The following is a 16,908-nucleotide window of genomic DNA, read 5'->3' on the forward strand; positions in this document are numbered from 1 at the left end:
ACCCACCACTGCCGCCCTCTACTCCCTCTCCACCCACCACTGCCCCTGTCTACTCCCTCTCCACCCACCACTGCCCCCTCTACTCCCTCTCCACCCACCACTGCCCCCCTCTACTCCCTCTCCACCCACCACTGCCGCCCTCTACTCCCTCTCCACCCACCACTGCCCCCCTCTACTCCCTCTCCACCCACCACTGCCCCCGTCTACTCCCTCTCCACCCACCACTGCCGCCCTCTACTCCCTCTCCACCCACCACTGCCCCTGTCTACTCCCTCTCCACCCACCACTGCCCCTGTCTACTCCCTCTCCACCCACCACTGCCCCCTCTACTCCCTCTCCACCCACTACTGCCCCCCTCTACTCCCTCTCCACCCACCACTGCCGCCCTCTACTCCCTCTCCACCCACCACTGCCGCCCTCTACTCCCTCTCCACCCACCACTGCCCCCCTCTACTCCCTCTCCACCCACCACTGCCGCCCTCTACTCCCTCTCCACCCACCACTGCCCCCCTCTACTCCCTCTCCACCCACCACTGCCCCCGTCTACTCCCTCTCCACCCACCACTGCCGCCCTCTACTCCCTCTCCACCCACCACTGCCGCCCTCTACTCCCTCTCCACCCACCACTGCCCCCTCTACTCCCTCTCCACCCACTACTGCCCCCCTCTACTCGCTCTCCACCCACCACTGCCGCCCTCTACTCCCTCTCCACCCACCACTGCCGCCCTCTACTCCCTCTCCACCCACCACTGCCCCTGTCTACTCCCTCTCCACCCACCACTGCCCCCTCTACTCCCTCTCCACCCACTACTGCCGCCCTCTACTCCCTCTCCACCCACCACTGCCCCCTCTACTCCCTCTCCACCCACTACTGCCGCCCTCTACTCCCTCTCCACCCACCACTGCCCCCTCTACTCCCTCTCCACCCACTACTGCCCCCTCTACTCCCTCTCCACCCACCACTGCCCCTCTCTACTCCCTCTCCACCCACCACTGCCGCCCTCTACTCCCTCTCCACCCACCACTGCCCCCTCTACTCCCTCTCCACCCACTACTGCCCCCCTCTACTCCCTCTCCACCCACCACTGCCCCCTCTACTCCCTCTCCACCCACTACTGCCCCCCTCTACTCCCTCTCCACCCACCACTGCCCCCTCTACTCCCTCTCCACCCACTACTGCCCCCCTTTACTCCCTCTCCACCCACCACTGCCCCCTCTACTCCCTCTCCACCCACTACTGCCCCCCTCTACTCCCTCTCCACCCACCACTGCCCCCTCTACTCCCTCTCCACCCACTACTGCCCCCCTCTACTCCCTCTCCACCCACCACTGCCCCTCTCTACTCCCTCTCCACCCACCACTGCCGCCCTCTACTCCCTCTCCACCCACCACTGCCGCCCTCTACTCCCTCTCCACCCACCACTGCCGCCCTCTACTCCCTCTCCACCCACCACTGCCGCCCTCTACTCCCTCTCCACCCACCACTGTCCCTGTCTACTCCCTCTCCACCCACTACTGCCCCCCTCTACTCCCTCTCCACCCACCACTGCTGCCCTCTACTCCCTCTCCACCCACCACTGCCGCCCTCTACTCCCTCTCCACCCACCACTGCCCCTGTCTACTCCCTCTCCACCCACCACTGCCCCCTCTCCACCCACTACTGCCCCCCTCTACTCCCTCTCCACCCACCACTGCCCCCATCCACACCACCACCATCATCCAGTGCCCCCACCCACCCACACCACCAAGTGTCATTTATACATTTAGCATATAGAGTGTTTTTTGATTAGAACTTTATTCAGGTTTCGTTGCCGTCAGTCTCGTCAACGTGGATCACTATGTCTGGTGTGCCGCCGTTTATTTCTAATGACCTTGAGCTCCGTAGGTTCGGTAAGTTTGCCAGTGGATTTAAAACTTAGGAACTTCATGAATGTCAAGTCCCTTTATTTTTTGCGCTGCTCTTGACTTGAAGAGTCAAGCTCTTCACAGGATGTTTGAACTGGACTTTACTCCAAGAACCAGACCTTCAAATTCCTTCTCTTTTTCTTCATTGAAACAGCGGGTACATTCTTTTAGGTAAAAAAGACCTCAAAGAAAGAAAATAAAAAATACAATCAGTATTCTGCCCTCCCTTCCGTCTCGGGCCTGGTTGGCAGGTAGATAACAGTCTTCATAAAAAGATGACGCTTTGTGGGTTCACACCACAATTTATTATCCTCATATGAAAAAACTGTAAAACTAAGAACAGAGAAAAGCACAGTAAAATACAACATACATAAAATATATGTATAGAAAAAGTCCGCTAGCTTAATGCTAATTTGAATGGGAAAACCCATTGACATGTTGCCCGTTAGCATCGCCATTACAACAGCTTATTCAAACTAAACTGAACTACATTTTACTTACTGAAACTAACACAAGTAGTGACCCTTCAATACTTACAGACATATTGTCTTTATCACTCAGACAAGAGGAACAATGATGTAGAGTCAGAAGATTGGGTCGACAGCTGCTACGAGCACAAAACAGGAAATAAGGATGCCCGCAGGCTCAAACTCACATGCAAACATTACCACCATGGCCTAATCACAATGCGCCCCCTGGTGGAACATGGCTGCAAGAACAGAGGCAGCACACTCCCCGCATGGTATAACACTTAATACCACTAAGGACATTAACTATGCAAGAGAAAAACAACTTCAGAAATAGGTCTCAAATAAACCTTTGATGTACCCTGACGAACTACTTTGAGTTCAACTTTTCGCACCCGACCATCTCGGCTAGGCACTGTCTTCAGTACAAGTCCAGTAGACCAGTCTGTTCTTTTGGCCTGTGAGTCCTTAAGCAGGACGACGTCTCCCTCCTGGAGATTGCGTCTCGCGTCTTGCCACTTCCTCCTGGGTTGAAGAGTAGTTAAGTACTACAATCTCCATTTTCTCCAGAAAGCATCAGCAAGGCCCTGAACTTTCCTCCAGTGCTTGCTGGAAAGGTCATTGGGGTCAAATTCTCCTTCTGGTGCAGACAGCGGCTCCATCTTCTGAGTCAGCAACATGGATGGGGTGAGAACAGTTGGTTCTTCTGGATCAGAAGAAATAGGCACCAAAGGTCTTGAGTTCATAATAGCAGTGACCTCTGCCATCAGAGTGATAAGGCCCTCGTGTGTGAGGAGAGATGTGTTGTTCTTTAGGAGAAGAGCATCCAGGATACGTCGTGCAACACCAATCATCCTCTCCCACACTCCACCCATATGGGATGAGTGGGGGGGATTGAATATCCATGTGCAGTCATTGTTTTGGAGATAGATTTTCAGATCAGGGTCATCTGAGCTGAAACCGAGTTCTTTGCAGGCCCCGACGAAGTTTGTACCTCGATCTGAACGAAGTGTTTTCACAGGTCCTCTGATTGCTGCAAAACGTCTGAGTGCATTGATGAAGCTCGTTGTGGTCATTGACTCTATCACCTCAATATGCACTGCTCTGATGCTCATACACGTGAACATGATGGCCCAGCGTTTGCTTTCAGCATGGCCTCCTCTTGTTCTTCTTGAGATCACCGTCCATGGGCCAAAAACGTCTAAGCCGACATGTGAGAACGGTGGATCGGGAGAAAGTCTGTCTAGTGGCAAGTCAGACATTTTTTGTTCTTCCAGTTTTCCTCTTAATTTCCTGCAGACAATGCACTCATGTATCACATTTGACACAAGTCTCTTTCCTCCAATGAGCCACAGTCCAGCTGATCTAACAGCACCCTCCGAGAAGTGCCTCCCTTGATGTGCTACTTGCTCATGGTAATATCTTATCAACAAGATAGCAATGTGGCATTTGGGAATGATTAGGGGGTGTCTGTCATCAAAGGGCAAGTCTGCTGAGGATGTGCGACCACCGATTCTCAACAGCTCACTTTTGTCCAAGAATGGGGCTAGTTTCCTTAATGGACTTTGTTTAGGGATTGGGTGTCCCTTTGAAAGGCAATGCATTTCCTTTGAGAAGAAACTTTGCTGGACAGCTTTGAGGATTACTGTTGTGGCTTGTGCTTGTGCACTTTCTTCAGCATCATGGATGACGGGGGTTTTTGATGCAGTTTTCACTTTCAGAATCAGCCTGGAAACTGCTCTTGTTACTGACTTCCAAGTGGAGAACCTCTCAAACCTATGAGGTTCAAGAAAACTTTCTGTTACCTTTGTGGCACAGGTTGTCACCTCAGGTCGAATCTCTTGGTCTGTATCTGGGTGAATCCACTCTAAGCTGTTTGCCTGAGTGATTGCTTCTGGTTGAGGGTTTGACAGAAACAATGGCCCAGAGAACCAATTGGTGTTTTTAAGAGCTGTAGCAGCCATAGGTCGTGTGCCATGATCTGCAGGATTTTCCTCCGTGTTCACAAAGGACCACTGAACTGGCTGTGAAGACTTCCTAATCCGTATGACTCTATTGGATACATAGACATAGAATCGATGTGAAGTGTTGTGAATGTAGCCCAACACGATTTTGCTGTCCGTGTAGAACCTCACTGCATGTATGTCAATGTCCAGTTCGTCCTTTAGGAAGTCTGCCAACTCAACAGCCAGGACAGCCGCACACAGCTCCAAACGCGGAATGGTATGAGCGGGACGTGGAGCCAGCTTGGATTTTCCCATAACAAATCCAACGTGACAGTCTCCTGTGGTGCTGACTGTTTTCAGATAGGCCACAGCAGCAATGGCGATGTTTGAAGCATCTGAAAACACACAGAGCTCTCTGTACTGTGTCTGCTTGGCCAGAGAAACAGGAACATAGCACCTGGGAATCTGGAGCTGGGCAAGTTCTTTCATTGAATCTCGCCAGAGCTTCCATTGTTCTTGTTTTAAGGCTGGGAGAGGAGTATCCCAGTCATAGTATTCAAGTGACAGCTCCCTCATTATGTTTCTTCCTCCAATTGTGACAGGTGAAACAAATCCCAAAGAGTCGAACAAGCTGTTTACCGTTGACAGAATACCTCTCTTAGTGGCAGGCTTCTCCTCTTCGGAAACGGAGAAGGTGAAGCAGTCTGATTCAAGGGTCCAGCTAAGGCCTAGACTTCTTTGCAGGGGGAGAGGTTCTACTCCTAGGTCCAGGTCTTTCAGCTCCTTGGCTCGATCTGCTGGATCAAATGCCTGCACGACAATGTTGCTGTTGGAGGCTATTTTATGAAGGTTGATGTTGGACTCAGCAAGCATTTCCTGAGATTTTTGCAAAACACTGATGGCCTCTGCTTCAGTTGGGAACGATGCCAGCCCGTCGTCCACATAGAAGTTACGCATGATAAAGTTAGTTGCATCAGTATTGGAATCTTCTGCTTCCTGGGCAGCTCGTCGTAGGCAGTAAATAGCAACTGCTGGCGATGGACTGTTGCCAAACACATGTACCGTCATACGAAACTCTTGCACAGCTTTTTGCAGGTCATTGTCTGAGTACCAAAAAAACCTCAGGTAGTCTTGATGCTCTTCAGAGACTGTGAAGCAATAGAACATCTGTTCCACATCAGCGGTGACTGCAACAGGTTCTTTGCGGAAGCGAATCAGGACTCCGACCAGATTGTTGTTGAGATCTGGTCCACTCATCAGCACACTGTTAAGAGAAACTCCTTCGCATTTGGCGCTAGAGTCGAACACCACCCTGACTTTGTCTGGCTTTTGGGGGTGATAGACCCCAAATAAGGGTAAATACCAGCACTCCTGCCTGTCTCGGAGTGGTGGAGCTGGCTCTGCCTGTTTTTCTTTAAACATGTTTTCCATGAACTTGATGAAATGTTCTTTCATCTTGGGTTTCTTCTCCAGTGTTCGCCGGAGGGACAAAAGGCGCTTCAAGGCTTCGGCTTTGTTATTTGGCAGAGAGACCCGTGGTGTTCGGAAAGGTAAGGGGGCCACCCATGTGTTGGAGCTGTCTCGATAGGCTTGTTCCTCTAGTGTTTTCAAGAAGTGATCATCTTCGATTGATAGAGCCAGTTTGTCATCATCCTGAGTTTTTTCCAAAACTCGTCTGCCAAGATCGTGAGATTCACTTTCCATTTTTTGAATGGAACTCTGTAAACTCAAATTTAAAGGTTGGCTGTTGAACCTTTCTTTGACCTGGATGACATTCTTACATGGACTGCAAAGTGATGTTCGTCCATTTTGGAGCACATTAGTCCTGTAGCAACTAATGGTAGCTGGCTTGTGGGTCGTCCCGAGGCACACGCTCCCAACAATGACCCACCCAAGGTCGAGACGTTGAGCACATGGTTCATTTTGCTGTCCATTGTACTGCTCTCTTACCTTGTGAACACTAAGGATGTCCCTCCCAAGAAGGAGGAGGATAGCAGCATTTGGATCGATATCTGGGATTTTGCTCCTTACTGCATCCAGGTGAGGCCAATAATTAGTTATCTCTGGTGACGGGATTTCTGCTCTATCGTCAGGTATCATATCACATTCGATGAGGGTAGGAAGAGGAAGCTGAGTTGCTCCATCCATTGACTCAATGACAAAGTTATTAGCGCGCCTTCCTGTTGCCTCCATGACACCTGAACACGTCTTCAATGTGCATGGTTGTAACTGTCCATCCATATCAAAAAGGTCAAAGAATTCTGTCTTTGCTAGCGAGCGGTTACTTTGCTCATCAAGAACCGCATACATTTTTGTTTCTTTTTCTGGCTGGCCAAAGGGACATACTCGAACCAGACAAATCTTGGAGCATGATCTGTGAGTAGTCGTGTTGCTGCACACCTCTGTACACTTTGCTGTCACGCCAGGTATGTGTGAACTTCCTGCCTCCCCGCCATCATCTTCTGAGGCAGCGAAGTTATCCGACTTCAAAGCCACTGGTTCTGGATGCAATGCAGTGGGATGATTTTCACTGCCGCATTATTGACACTGGAAGGACTTAACACAGTCTTTAGCCATATGATGGATGGAAGAACAGCATCTAAAACAAATGTGCTTGTCTTTTAGAAGAGCTTTCCTCTCCTGTAAGGTTTTACTCCTAAACAGGCAACATTTTCTCAAGGGGTGTGGCTTACTGTGTAGTGGACACTGCTTCTCAGGGTCGTTGATGGTTTTGTCTGTGACGACCTTGAAACTGGAGTCTGGTGCTTGAATGACCTCTGTCTTTCTGACAGACACAGGAGGTTGATATTTCTGTTTCACCATTCTTTCTGGTTTAGGATTTATGCTGTTGGGACTGGTGACGAAGGCGAAGCTTGGATCATTGCGAATCCTGGCCTCCTCATTTATGAAGTCCACAAAAAATCCAAATGGAGGGTACGACACTCTCCTTTCTCTTTTGAGCTTTTGAGGCGACTGACACCCATCTCTCTTGTAGGTTATATGGCAGTTTGGCTAAGATTGGGTTTACACCATAAGCTGTATCAAGGTGGAAGAGACCTGGGAGATAGCCGTTAAGTTTAGCCGCTTGCAGTTCTAAGAGAAGATCTCCTAGTTCTCTCAGTCGCTGGTTTTCCCTGTGAGTTATTTTTGGAAAGTCTTCAACCTTCTTTAGTAGGGCATGTTCTACAATCTCTGGTGCACCAAAACATTCTTCAAGTCTCTCCCACACCATGATAAGGCCGACACTGGGGTTATGAGTGTAGGCAGCCCTTATTCTCTTTGCTTGCGCAGCCGACTGAGGTCCAAGCCATTTGGAGAGCAGATCTAACTCCTCTTGACACGTCAGCTCCAGACCTTGGACAGCACTCTGGAAGGAAGTTTTCCACACCCAGTAATTTTCTGGTTGGTCATCAAATCTTAGTAGGCCGGAGCTAACCATTTCTCTTCTCATCAGGTATTTGGTTAGATCAGAGGTGGCAGCAGAGTGAATGTTAGGAGGTCTGGGTGGAGATGTACTGAGCCGTGGATGATAGAGATGGCCATTGTAAGACGGCCTTTCACCATTAAGAACATGAGTGTCACCATAAGATTCTCTCTTTAGGCCCAGGGCATGTGACGGTCTGGGTTGTGGACCTGATGGATGGCGTGGCAGAGGCATGAACTCTTGGCTGCTGTTGTCAGTGTGCTTCTGACCATGTTGTTCTAAATAGCGTGCTGCTGCTTCCCTGCTGTGCACATCTGGCTGTGGCGTTGATGCACGTGGAGGTTCAGGCTGTTCCACAACAGTGGATTGTACATTGACGTTTAGTCCTGAATGCTGTTGTACATACTCTTGCGTCCATTGTGCTGTATTGATTGGTGGGATTTGGTCTACCTGGGGCTGTTGTAGGTCTCCACTTTCAAGCGTGGACGTTTCCCAAGCTTGAGCCTCAGCTAGTGCCGCTGCAGCAGCCTTCTGTGAATGGAGTATGTGCAAATCAGCTTCAAGTGCAGCCTTTTGCTTCAAAATATCTGCTTCTTGTGTTGCGAAGGAGAGCTGAACGCGTGCGGCTTCAGCTTTTGCTTGTGCTCTCGCAGCGGCTGCAGATGAAGAGGTGAGGTGGCTGGAGTGCGTGGAACCAGAAACACACGATCTCGTTTCCATTTGTTGCTCCTGGTGGTGTGCAGAAGCTGCCATATTAAGCTTTCTTGATGCTTCAAATATGCAGACCGGCTTCCCCAGTAGAGAGTGACGAGATGAATGTCTTTTTACTATTCTGCCCTCCCTTCCGTCTCGGGCCTGGTTGGCAGGTAGATAACAGTCTTCATAAAAAGATGACGCTTTGTGGGTTCACACCACAATTTATTATCCTCATATGAAAAAACTGTAAAACTAAGAACAGAGAAAAGCACCGTAAATAACAACATACATAAAATATATGTATAGAAAAAGTCTGCTAGCTTAATGCTAATTTGAATGGGAAAACCCATCGACATGTTGCCCGTTAGCATCGCCATTACAACAGCTTCTTCAAACAACTAAACTGAACTACATTTTACTTACTGAAACTAACACAAGTAGTGACCCTTCAATACTTACAGACATATTGTCTTTATCACTCAGACAAGAGGAACAATGATGTAGATTCAGAAGATTTGATCGACAGCTGCTACGAGCACAAAACAGGAAATAAGGATGCCCGCAGGCTCAAACTCACATGCAAGCATTACCACCATGGCCTAATCACAATGCGCCCCCTGGTGGAACATGGCTGCAAGAACAGAGGCAGCACAATCAGTAATCAAAATACATGAAAATGAATTGCCATATCAAAGTTGAATGTCCTAAGCATTCTTGAATCCACCAAACAAATTGTGGAGCAAACACACTCACACACACACACACACACACACACACACACACACACACACACACACACACACACACACACACGCACACACACACACACACACACACACCTCCCATCACCTGCCATGAGTTTTTTACTCACATTGTGTTTCAATAATATTTCTGGGGGACCAACAGTGTGTGTGTGTGTGTGTGTGTGTGTGTGTGTGTGTGTGTGTGTGTGTGTGTGTGTGTGTGTGTGTGTGTGCGTGCGCGTGTGTGTGTGGCAGACCTGATGAATCAACCGCCAACGCAGAATAGTTTTGCATGAAGAAATATTTATTGGACTGTTTCATTATTGAATATTTCTTTTAAATGTCTTTTGTGTACTTTCTTGTGCGTCCAAAATATGTCACTGTGCGGGTTTTGCAGAGGAGTCATATTTTACAATGAGCTTTTCAATCCATATATCAGGTAAGGAGGAACATTTCTTGCATGATTAGACTATAAAAGAGAAACTTAATCCTCTTCAAAGTTTTGACTTATTCACTAAGAGAATAAGAACAAAACTACAACAGGAAATTATTGAATACTTGAAAAACTATAATCAAGAAAGAATGTAAATGGATTCATATGGTCAAATGTTATTAATGTAATTTAGCTGATTTTATTATTCCTTAAATCACATTTATTCTTCAGAAATTATCAAAGCACCACTTTAAAATAATTTTAATAGAATAAAACACATAAATTAGGTAATTTTTAATTTTGATATTTCATATGGTTTCACGTTTTTGTTGCTACAAATTGTCTTGAAGTTGTATTTTTAACTGATTAAATTAATCTTCAATAAATAAATATACATGTTTTGTTTGTGGTTCCAGAATCATAACATTTTAAGCACGTTTGGTAAAAACAACTTACATGCAGACCTGAAATCAACATCAACACAACGTGAGTCACACCTGAAAGCTGCTTTTACGAGCAGGTTTGTCCGACACGTGTGATTCGATCTACTTATTGATTGTGATCAGTCCTGTATTGTTTGGACACTCAGATTCATTACAGGCCTGGAAGAATCAACGGGAAACAATAAAGTTCATCGGGAATCTTTTTTTCTAATAGTCTGTGTGTTTCATGTGCTTCACTTTTAACAGCCACTCCCCACTAATACACCTGAGTTTTCTATATATAATTACTTTGATTAATTACTATTGATGGATAGCAGGGACCAGGTCGGTTCTTTCTGTTTGTAAAACACTAAACCCTTTCAATGAGACGATGCAACAAACACGCAGAAACATGCCACATGCTTGATGTGAGTCAATGATTGTTTTTATTGTGCACCAAATGTACTTTATATATGACAACAATTGAATCCATTCTGTTTTAAATTGTATTTTCAGTTATTCTTCAATTTATATTATTATTTTTATTTGTTAAACCGTCTCTCTGGCCATCACGCAAAATAATACAATTCAAATAAACTGGTACAGGACAAATGTCAATAATATTTCTGGGGGACCAACAGTGTGTGTGTGTGTGTGTGTGTGTGTGTGTGTGTGTGTGTGTGTGTGTGTGTGTGTGATTTATCTATCTATCTATCTATCTATCTATCTATCTATCATCTATCTATCTATCTATCTATCCATCTATCGAGTCCCTCAGAGGTGAAGAAATACTGAAGGTAAAACAACAAAAACAATATTATGCCTCCGTCATGTAACTGAACAAGACGATGGTGAATCACTAACCTGTTGATCACAGCAGCCCTGAAACACTCCTACTCCTACGCCCCTAAACACATTAGTGGCAGATATCCCGGTGAGGCAGTCCCAGCAGTTCCTCTCACAAAAGGCTTTTGCTCCTGTTCTTCAATGGAGGAGGAGGTTGCTGGTAGCAGCTCACATAGTGTTAGCATACAGCTAACACCAGAGGCCTGCAACCAGGACCTTCACTCTTCAACTCCTCTGGTGACCCGACCACGAGGGTCAGACCTTTTCCTGGTCCAGAGACCAGCACCCAGAGTCTGATCTCCCATCAACCAGTGAAAACCAACCGGTTCCTCCAGGACGGACCAGGGAAACGACGCCTCACAGAACTTCTTTGTGTTTTCCTCAACCAGCAGGAAAACCATCACAGACCTGAGCGACCAGCTCCTCAGTCTGGACAAAAGGAACAACCAGGAGCTGCAAAGAAGGACTCCTGAAACATCAACTTCATCTTCTTCTCCTCAGCCTGCAGAACCAGCAACCACAGTTAGCAGGAGGTGCTAACTACAGGAGAAGACACCAGCTTCCCTCCAGCAGGACAACAACTGAACTCCTTCAAGTAAGTGCTAACAACAACTGGGCTTTACCTGAGATTAGTTAAACCTGATGCTATGATAGAACTGTTTAACTTTATGAAGATGTGTTGGTTCTGTTACAGTGATCGCGTTTTATTGATAATGATATTAGATTATATTAGTGATTGAGTTCTATAGATAATGATATTAGAATCAGTTAAGTGATTGAGTTCTATAGATAATGATATTAGAATCAGTTAAGTGATTGAGTTCTATAGATAATGATATTAGATTCTGTTACAGTGATTGAGTTCTATAGATAATGGTATTAGGAGCAGTTATCAACCTGTAAACCAACGTTAGCTCTGCCACAGACACAGGGTCTGCATGCTAATCTTTGCTTTACTAACTAGTTAACTCACAATCCTACACATATCACATCAAAGACAACATCACACAGTAACTGAACACCATCTGACGACTCCTGACGTTTTACAAAACAAGTCTCATTCACATCAAGTCATTCTAGAAATGGTCCTTTAGCAGAGACACACAGGAAGCAGACGCTAAAGACTAGCTTCCATGTTCCATTGTTCTCCAGCACATGGTGGAGACCCAGGACAGACTTCCTGCTCTCTGATAACCTCCATTTGAATGGAGTTTCTTGTGATCCGCCATCTTGTTTTGTAGTTCATCACACGTCTCACACACACACTCCCTCCACCTCTCCCTCTCTCTTTCTCTCTCCACACACACCCCCCCCCCCCCCCCCCACACACACACACACACACACACACACACACACACACCTACACACACCCAGCTGTATATAGGTAGTTAGAATCTGTGTTTTATTTGTTTTCATTGTTAATAAATATAATTTTTGGAATCATACTTGCTGTTTTATTAATGAGCACAAAGGTGAATGAAATGTCGACCTCTTCTGTGTCAAGAACTCCAAAATCCTTCAATCTTTACTGTTAATTCTGGTAATTGTAATTAATTTAACTATTAATTCAAATTCCTGATTAACTGTTTAGTATATCTTATGAGACTGATATAACTGAATTGGCTATCATTTCCTGTTAAGACAGGTGGAGCTCCGAGGTATCTGATACAGATCACATAAAATTTTCAATAACATAATTAATAACTATCTTTGATCATTATTAATCATTATTGATAGCCAAACACAACATAAATAGTGATCCTTATGAGGTAAGAAATCCCTACACTCATGTGGGATCCAACACAACCTGGGTCACATGATGTTTCTGTTCCTCAGCATATCAACAACATGAACTTCACTCTAATATTTGTTATACAGCAGGACTCTCTACAGTCTGGCTCATGTGTGAGAGAATCGTTGTCATTGATCGTAACATTAGTTAGAAGCATCAGTCTGGTTTTAGGAAGACCACAGCACAGAGACAGACCTTTTAAAGATTTTAAATGACATCAGGTACAATCAAGACTCCCAACAACTCACAGTCTTGATTTGATTGGATCTTAGCGCTGCTTCTGACACTGTTGATCATTGTATTTTACTAGATAGACTTAGAAATCTGGTCGGCGTCTCTGGTAATGTTTTTAATTGGTTCAGTTCTTATCTCACAGATCGCGCTTCTTTGTAAGTTTGGATACACGTTCCTCAGGTACCCATGAAATCCACTATGGGGTTCCCCAGGGGTCGATCTTAGGCCCAATCCTTTTTAATTTATACATGCTGCCACTAGGGTCATCAGGAGACACGGTGTCAGCTTCCACAGCTATGCTGACGACACACAGCTGTACGTGGCCGTGTCTCCTGATGACACAACGCCGATTGATGCCCTTCTTAACTGTATTTTAGATATCAAGTCATGATGGCAGCAAACTTCCTCCAGCTCAACCAGGACAAAACAGAGATTTTAGTTGTAGGTCCTGAACGCCAGAGAGAGAAACTTTTACCAAAACTGCTAGATTTCAACTCATCTTCATCTGTAAAGAACCTGGAGTAACTTTTGACTCTGAGCTTAATTTGATCTCACACATCAAAAATGTCACAAAGACTGGTTTTTATCATCTGAAGAATATATCCAGAGTCCGCCCACTTCTCTCTCAGGCAAACGCGGAGGTGCTAATGCTTTTATCTCTTGTCGAATTGACTATTGTAACGCCCTGCTCTCTGGTCTCCCCAAGAAAACTTTAGCACCACTACAACTCTTACAAAACTCTGCGGCACGAGTGCTGACAAGGACCAGAGGGGGGCCCACATCACGCCTATTTTAAAATCGCTGCATTGGCTCCCCGTTCGCTTCAGGATCGATTTTAAGGTTCTTTTACTAGTTTTTAAGTGTCTTAATGGTTTTGCGCCCTGTTATTTATCCAAACTACTTTTATCATATCAACCCTCATGGGCCCTGAGGTCCTCCGGCACCGGCCTTTTAATTGTCCCTCAAACGAGGACCAAGACTCACGGGGAGGCTGGTTCAGCTCCTATGGCCCCCGTTTGTGGAACAGCCTGCCGGGGAACCTCAGGGCTGCAGAGTCCATTGAGGTTTTTAAAAAAGGGTTAAAAACTCACCTTTTTAATCAGGCTTTTAACTGATTTTATACATGTATGTGTGTGTTTTTATATATTTATGTATATACTTTATGTATTTGATCAATGTATTTATCTACTTTATTTATTTATTTCAGATAATTATCTAATTTTCTACGTTCTTTTTTATCTCCAGTGGTTCCTCTAGGGGGCGCTACACTGGTGGTGGCCGGTTTTGCCGCTGGTGGAGCCGTCCCGTGGGTTTCCCTGCCCGGGCACCCGGCTGGTCCCCCCACTATGTGGTGGGATTGGCTGGTCTGCCCGGCTGGGGGGGGGGGATCTGTGGGGCGGCGCCCCCTGTGGTCGGAAGTTGTGCCGCCCCCAGTGTGGACGGCCCAAATGTGTCCCTTTCCTCACTTTAGTCCTCAGTGTCCTGCCATGTCTTCATGTCACCTTAGTCCTCGGTGTCCTGCCATGTCTTCATGTCACCTTAGTCCTCGGTGTCCTGCCATGTCTTCATGTCACCTTAGTCCTCTGTGTCCTGCCATGTCTTCATGTCACCTTAGTCCTCGGTGTCCTGCCATGTCTTCATGTCACCTTAGTCCTCGGTGTCCTGCCATGTCTTCATGTCACCTTGGTCCTCGGTGTCCTGCCATGTCTTCATGTCACCTTAGTCCTCAGTGTCCTGCCATGTCTTCATGTCACCTTAGTCCTCGGTGTCCTGCCATGTCTTCATGTCACCTTAGTCCTCGGTGTCCTGCCATGTCTTCATGTCACCTTAGTCCTCGGTGTCCTGCCATGTCTTCATGTCACCTTAGTCCTCGGTGTCCTGCCATGTCTTCATGTCACTAGGCATGTCTTCACCTATGGTGTGTGTCTGCATGTGTGCTCATTTGCTTTTTATTCATCTATTTTATCTTTGCACTGTTTTTAATTCTTGTTGAAGCACTTTGTGTTACTTTCATGTATAAAAAGTGCTCTATAAATAAAGTGGATTGGATTTGATTTGATATGTAGCTTTACCAGTTGATGCTGTTGGATGAAGAGTGAAATAAGAAGCTGGTTTCACTTCTGACAATGCAAATCTGAGTCCAGAGGAGGCGGAGCCTCACCAGCCAGGAACCTCACCTCACTGGTGGAGCGTCACCTCCACTGATCACATGCAACGTTCAGCATCTTCCTCCATCTAGTGGTCACAACGTGGAAACACACACACACACACACACACACACACACACACACACACACACACACACACACACACACACACACACACACACACACACACACACACACACACACACACACACACACACACACACACACACACACACAGTGATATCAGAATAATCAAGAGACTTTTTCTGTGGACATTCTCAATACAAAAGGTGTGTTATAATGTGAAAATAACTGAATTTGCATTTATCTTATTTGTATGACTGAAGTAGAGCTTACTATTAGCATAGTGGATCATAATTGTTATATTTTACATTTTTTAAATATTATTATATCTTATTTTAATAAAACGATATTGTATGCATGAGTAACTGTCAGTGATCGATAGGTTTTGCTCAGATATTCAGTTAATTCCTCAGCTGTGTTGAAGAGCTCCTGCTTTAAGTAATAGCTTCGCATCTGTTGAAATGAGAAAATTAGTCTCAATATGTTACTTAGTTTGGTCGTATGTGTTAAAGTGGCTAACGCGATCCCCTGCTAACCAGTAATTGTGATGGTTTTTCATCTTATATTGAAGTAATTCAGCAGATCAGTAATTTGTAAAAGTGTTTATCTACCCGTGGGAGGGGCAAAGTCACTATGACTATCAGAGGGAGGGGTTATTTGCCCACATGACATCATGAAGGGAACATCTCGAATTCACCTGTGTGAGCAAACATTCACTGAAAAGTGGGGCGAGTGATGGAAATGACAGGTTTTCTTCACTCCTGGAGCCTATACAGGCTGAGTACTCAGATTACTGTTAGAAACCCATTACAAAGTTCATTCTGTATCATAGGGAGCTTTTAAATCAAATTATGATGCAAAGTTCAACCATGATTGGATAGATGGATGGATGGATGGATGGATGGATGGATGGATGCTATCAAATCATGTGAATGTGCTGAAGGTGGTAGGTGATGGTGCAGTACGAGGGCTCGCCGCTAGAGGGCAGTGCAGCCGTATGAACCGGAGGCAGAGCTGCTGGCTGCTCCTGAGGAAGTATTAAATTACAGGTTGGACAAAGACGAGCCAAAAGGTTGAATTAGATGTTCAGCAGAATGTTTGCGTTTCCATTCAAGGAGGTAATTAAAAAATAAAGTTTTGCCCCAAAAAGTTAAATTCCTTTTAAAAGATGCACATGGTTGTCTGGCAATTGTTTTGCGATAAGATTACACTAATGTGTGATGTTTCATCACCATCAACAATAACAACAACAATAATAATGATAATGATAATAATAATAATAATAATAATAATAATAATAATGATACTAGCTCTAATTGTTTTCTCAGACATTTGTCCTGTACCAGTTTATTTGAATTGTATTATTTTGCGTGATGGCCAGAGAGACGGTTTAACAAATAAAAATAATAATATAAATTGAAGAATAACTGAAAATACAATTTAAAACAGAATGGATTCAATTGTTGTCATATATAAAGTAAATTTGGTGCACAATAAAAACAATCATTGACTCACATCAAACATGTGGCATGTTTCTGCGTGTTTGTTGTATCGTCTCATTGAAAGGGTTTAGTGTTTTATAAACAGAAAGAACCGACCTGGTCCCTGCTATCCATCAATAGTAATTAATCAAAGTAAGTATATATAGAAAACTCAGGTGTATTAGTGGGGAGTGGCTGTTAAAAGTGAAGCACATGAAACACACAGACTATTAGAAAAAAGATTCCCGATGAACTTTATTGTTTCCCGTTGATTCTTCCAGGCCTGTA

Source organism: Blennius ocellaris, assembly GCF_963422515.1.
Source record: "Blennius ocellaris genome assembly, chromosome: 13".
In the NCBI taxonomy this organism is placed as follows: Eukaryota; Metazoa; Chordata; class Actinopteri; order Blenniiformes; family Blenniidae; genus Blennius; species Blennius ocellaris.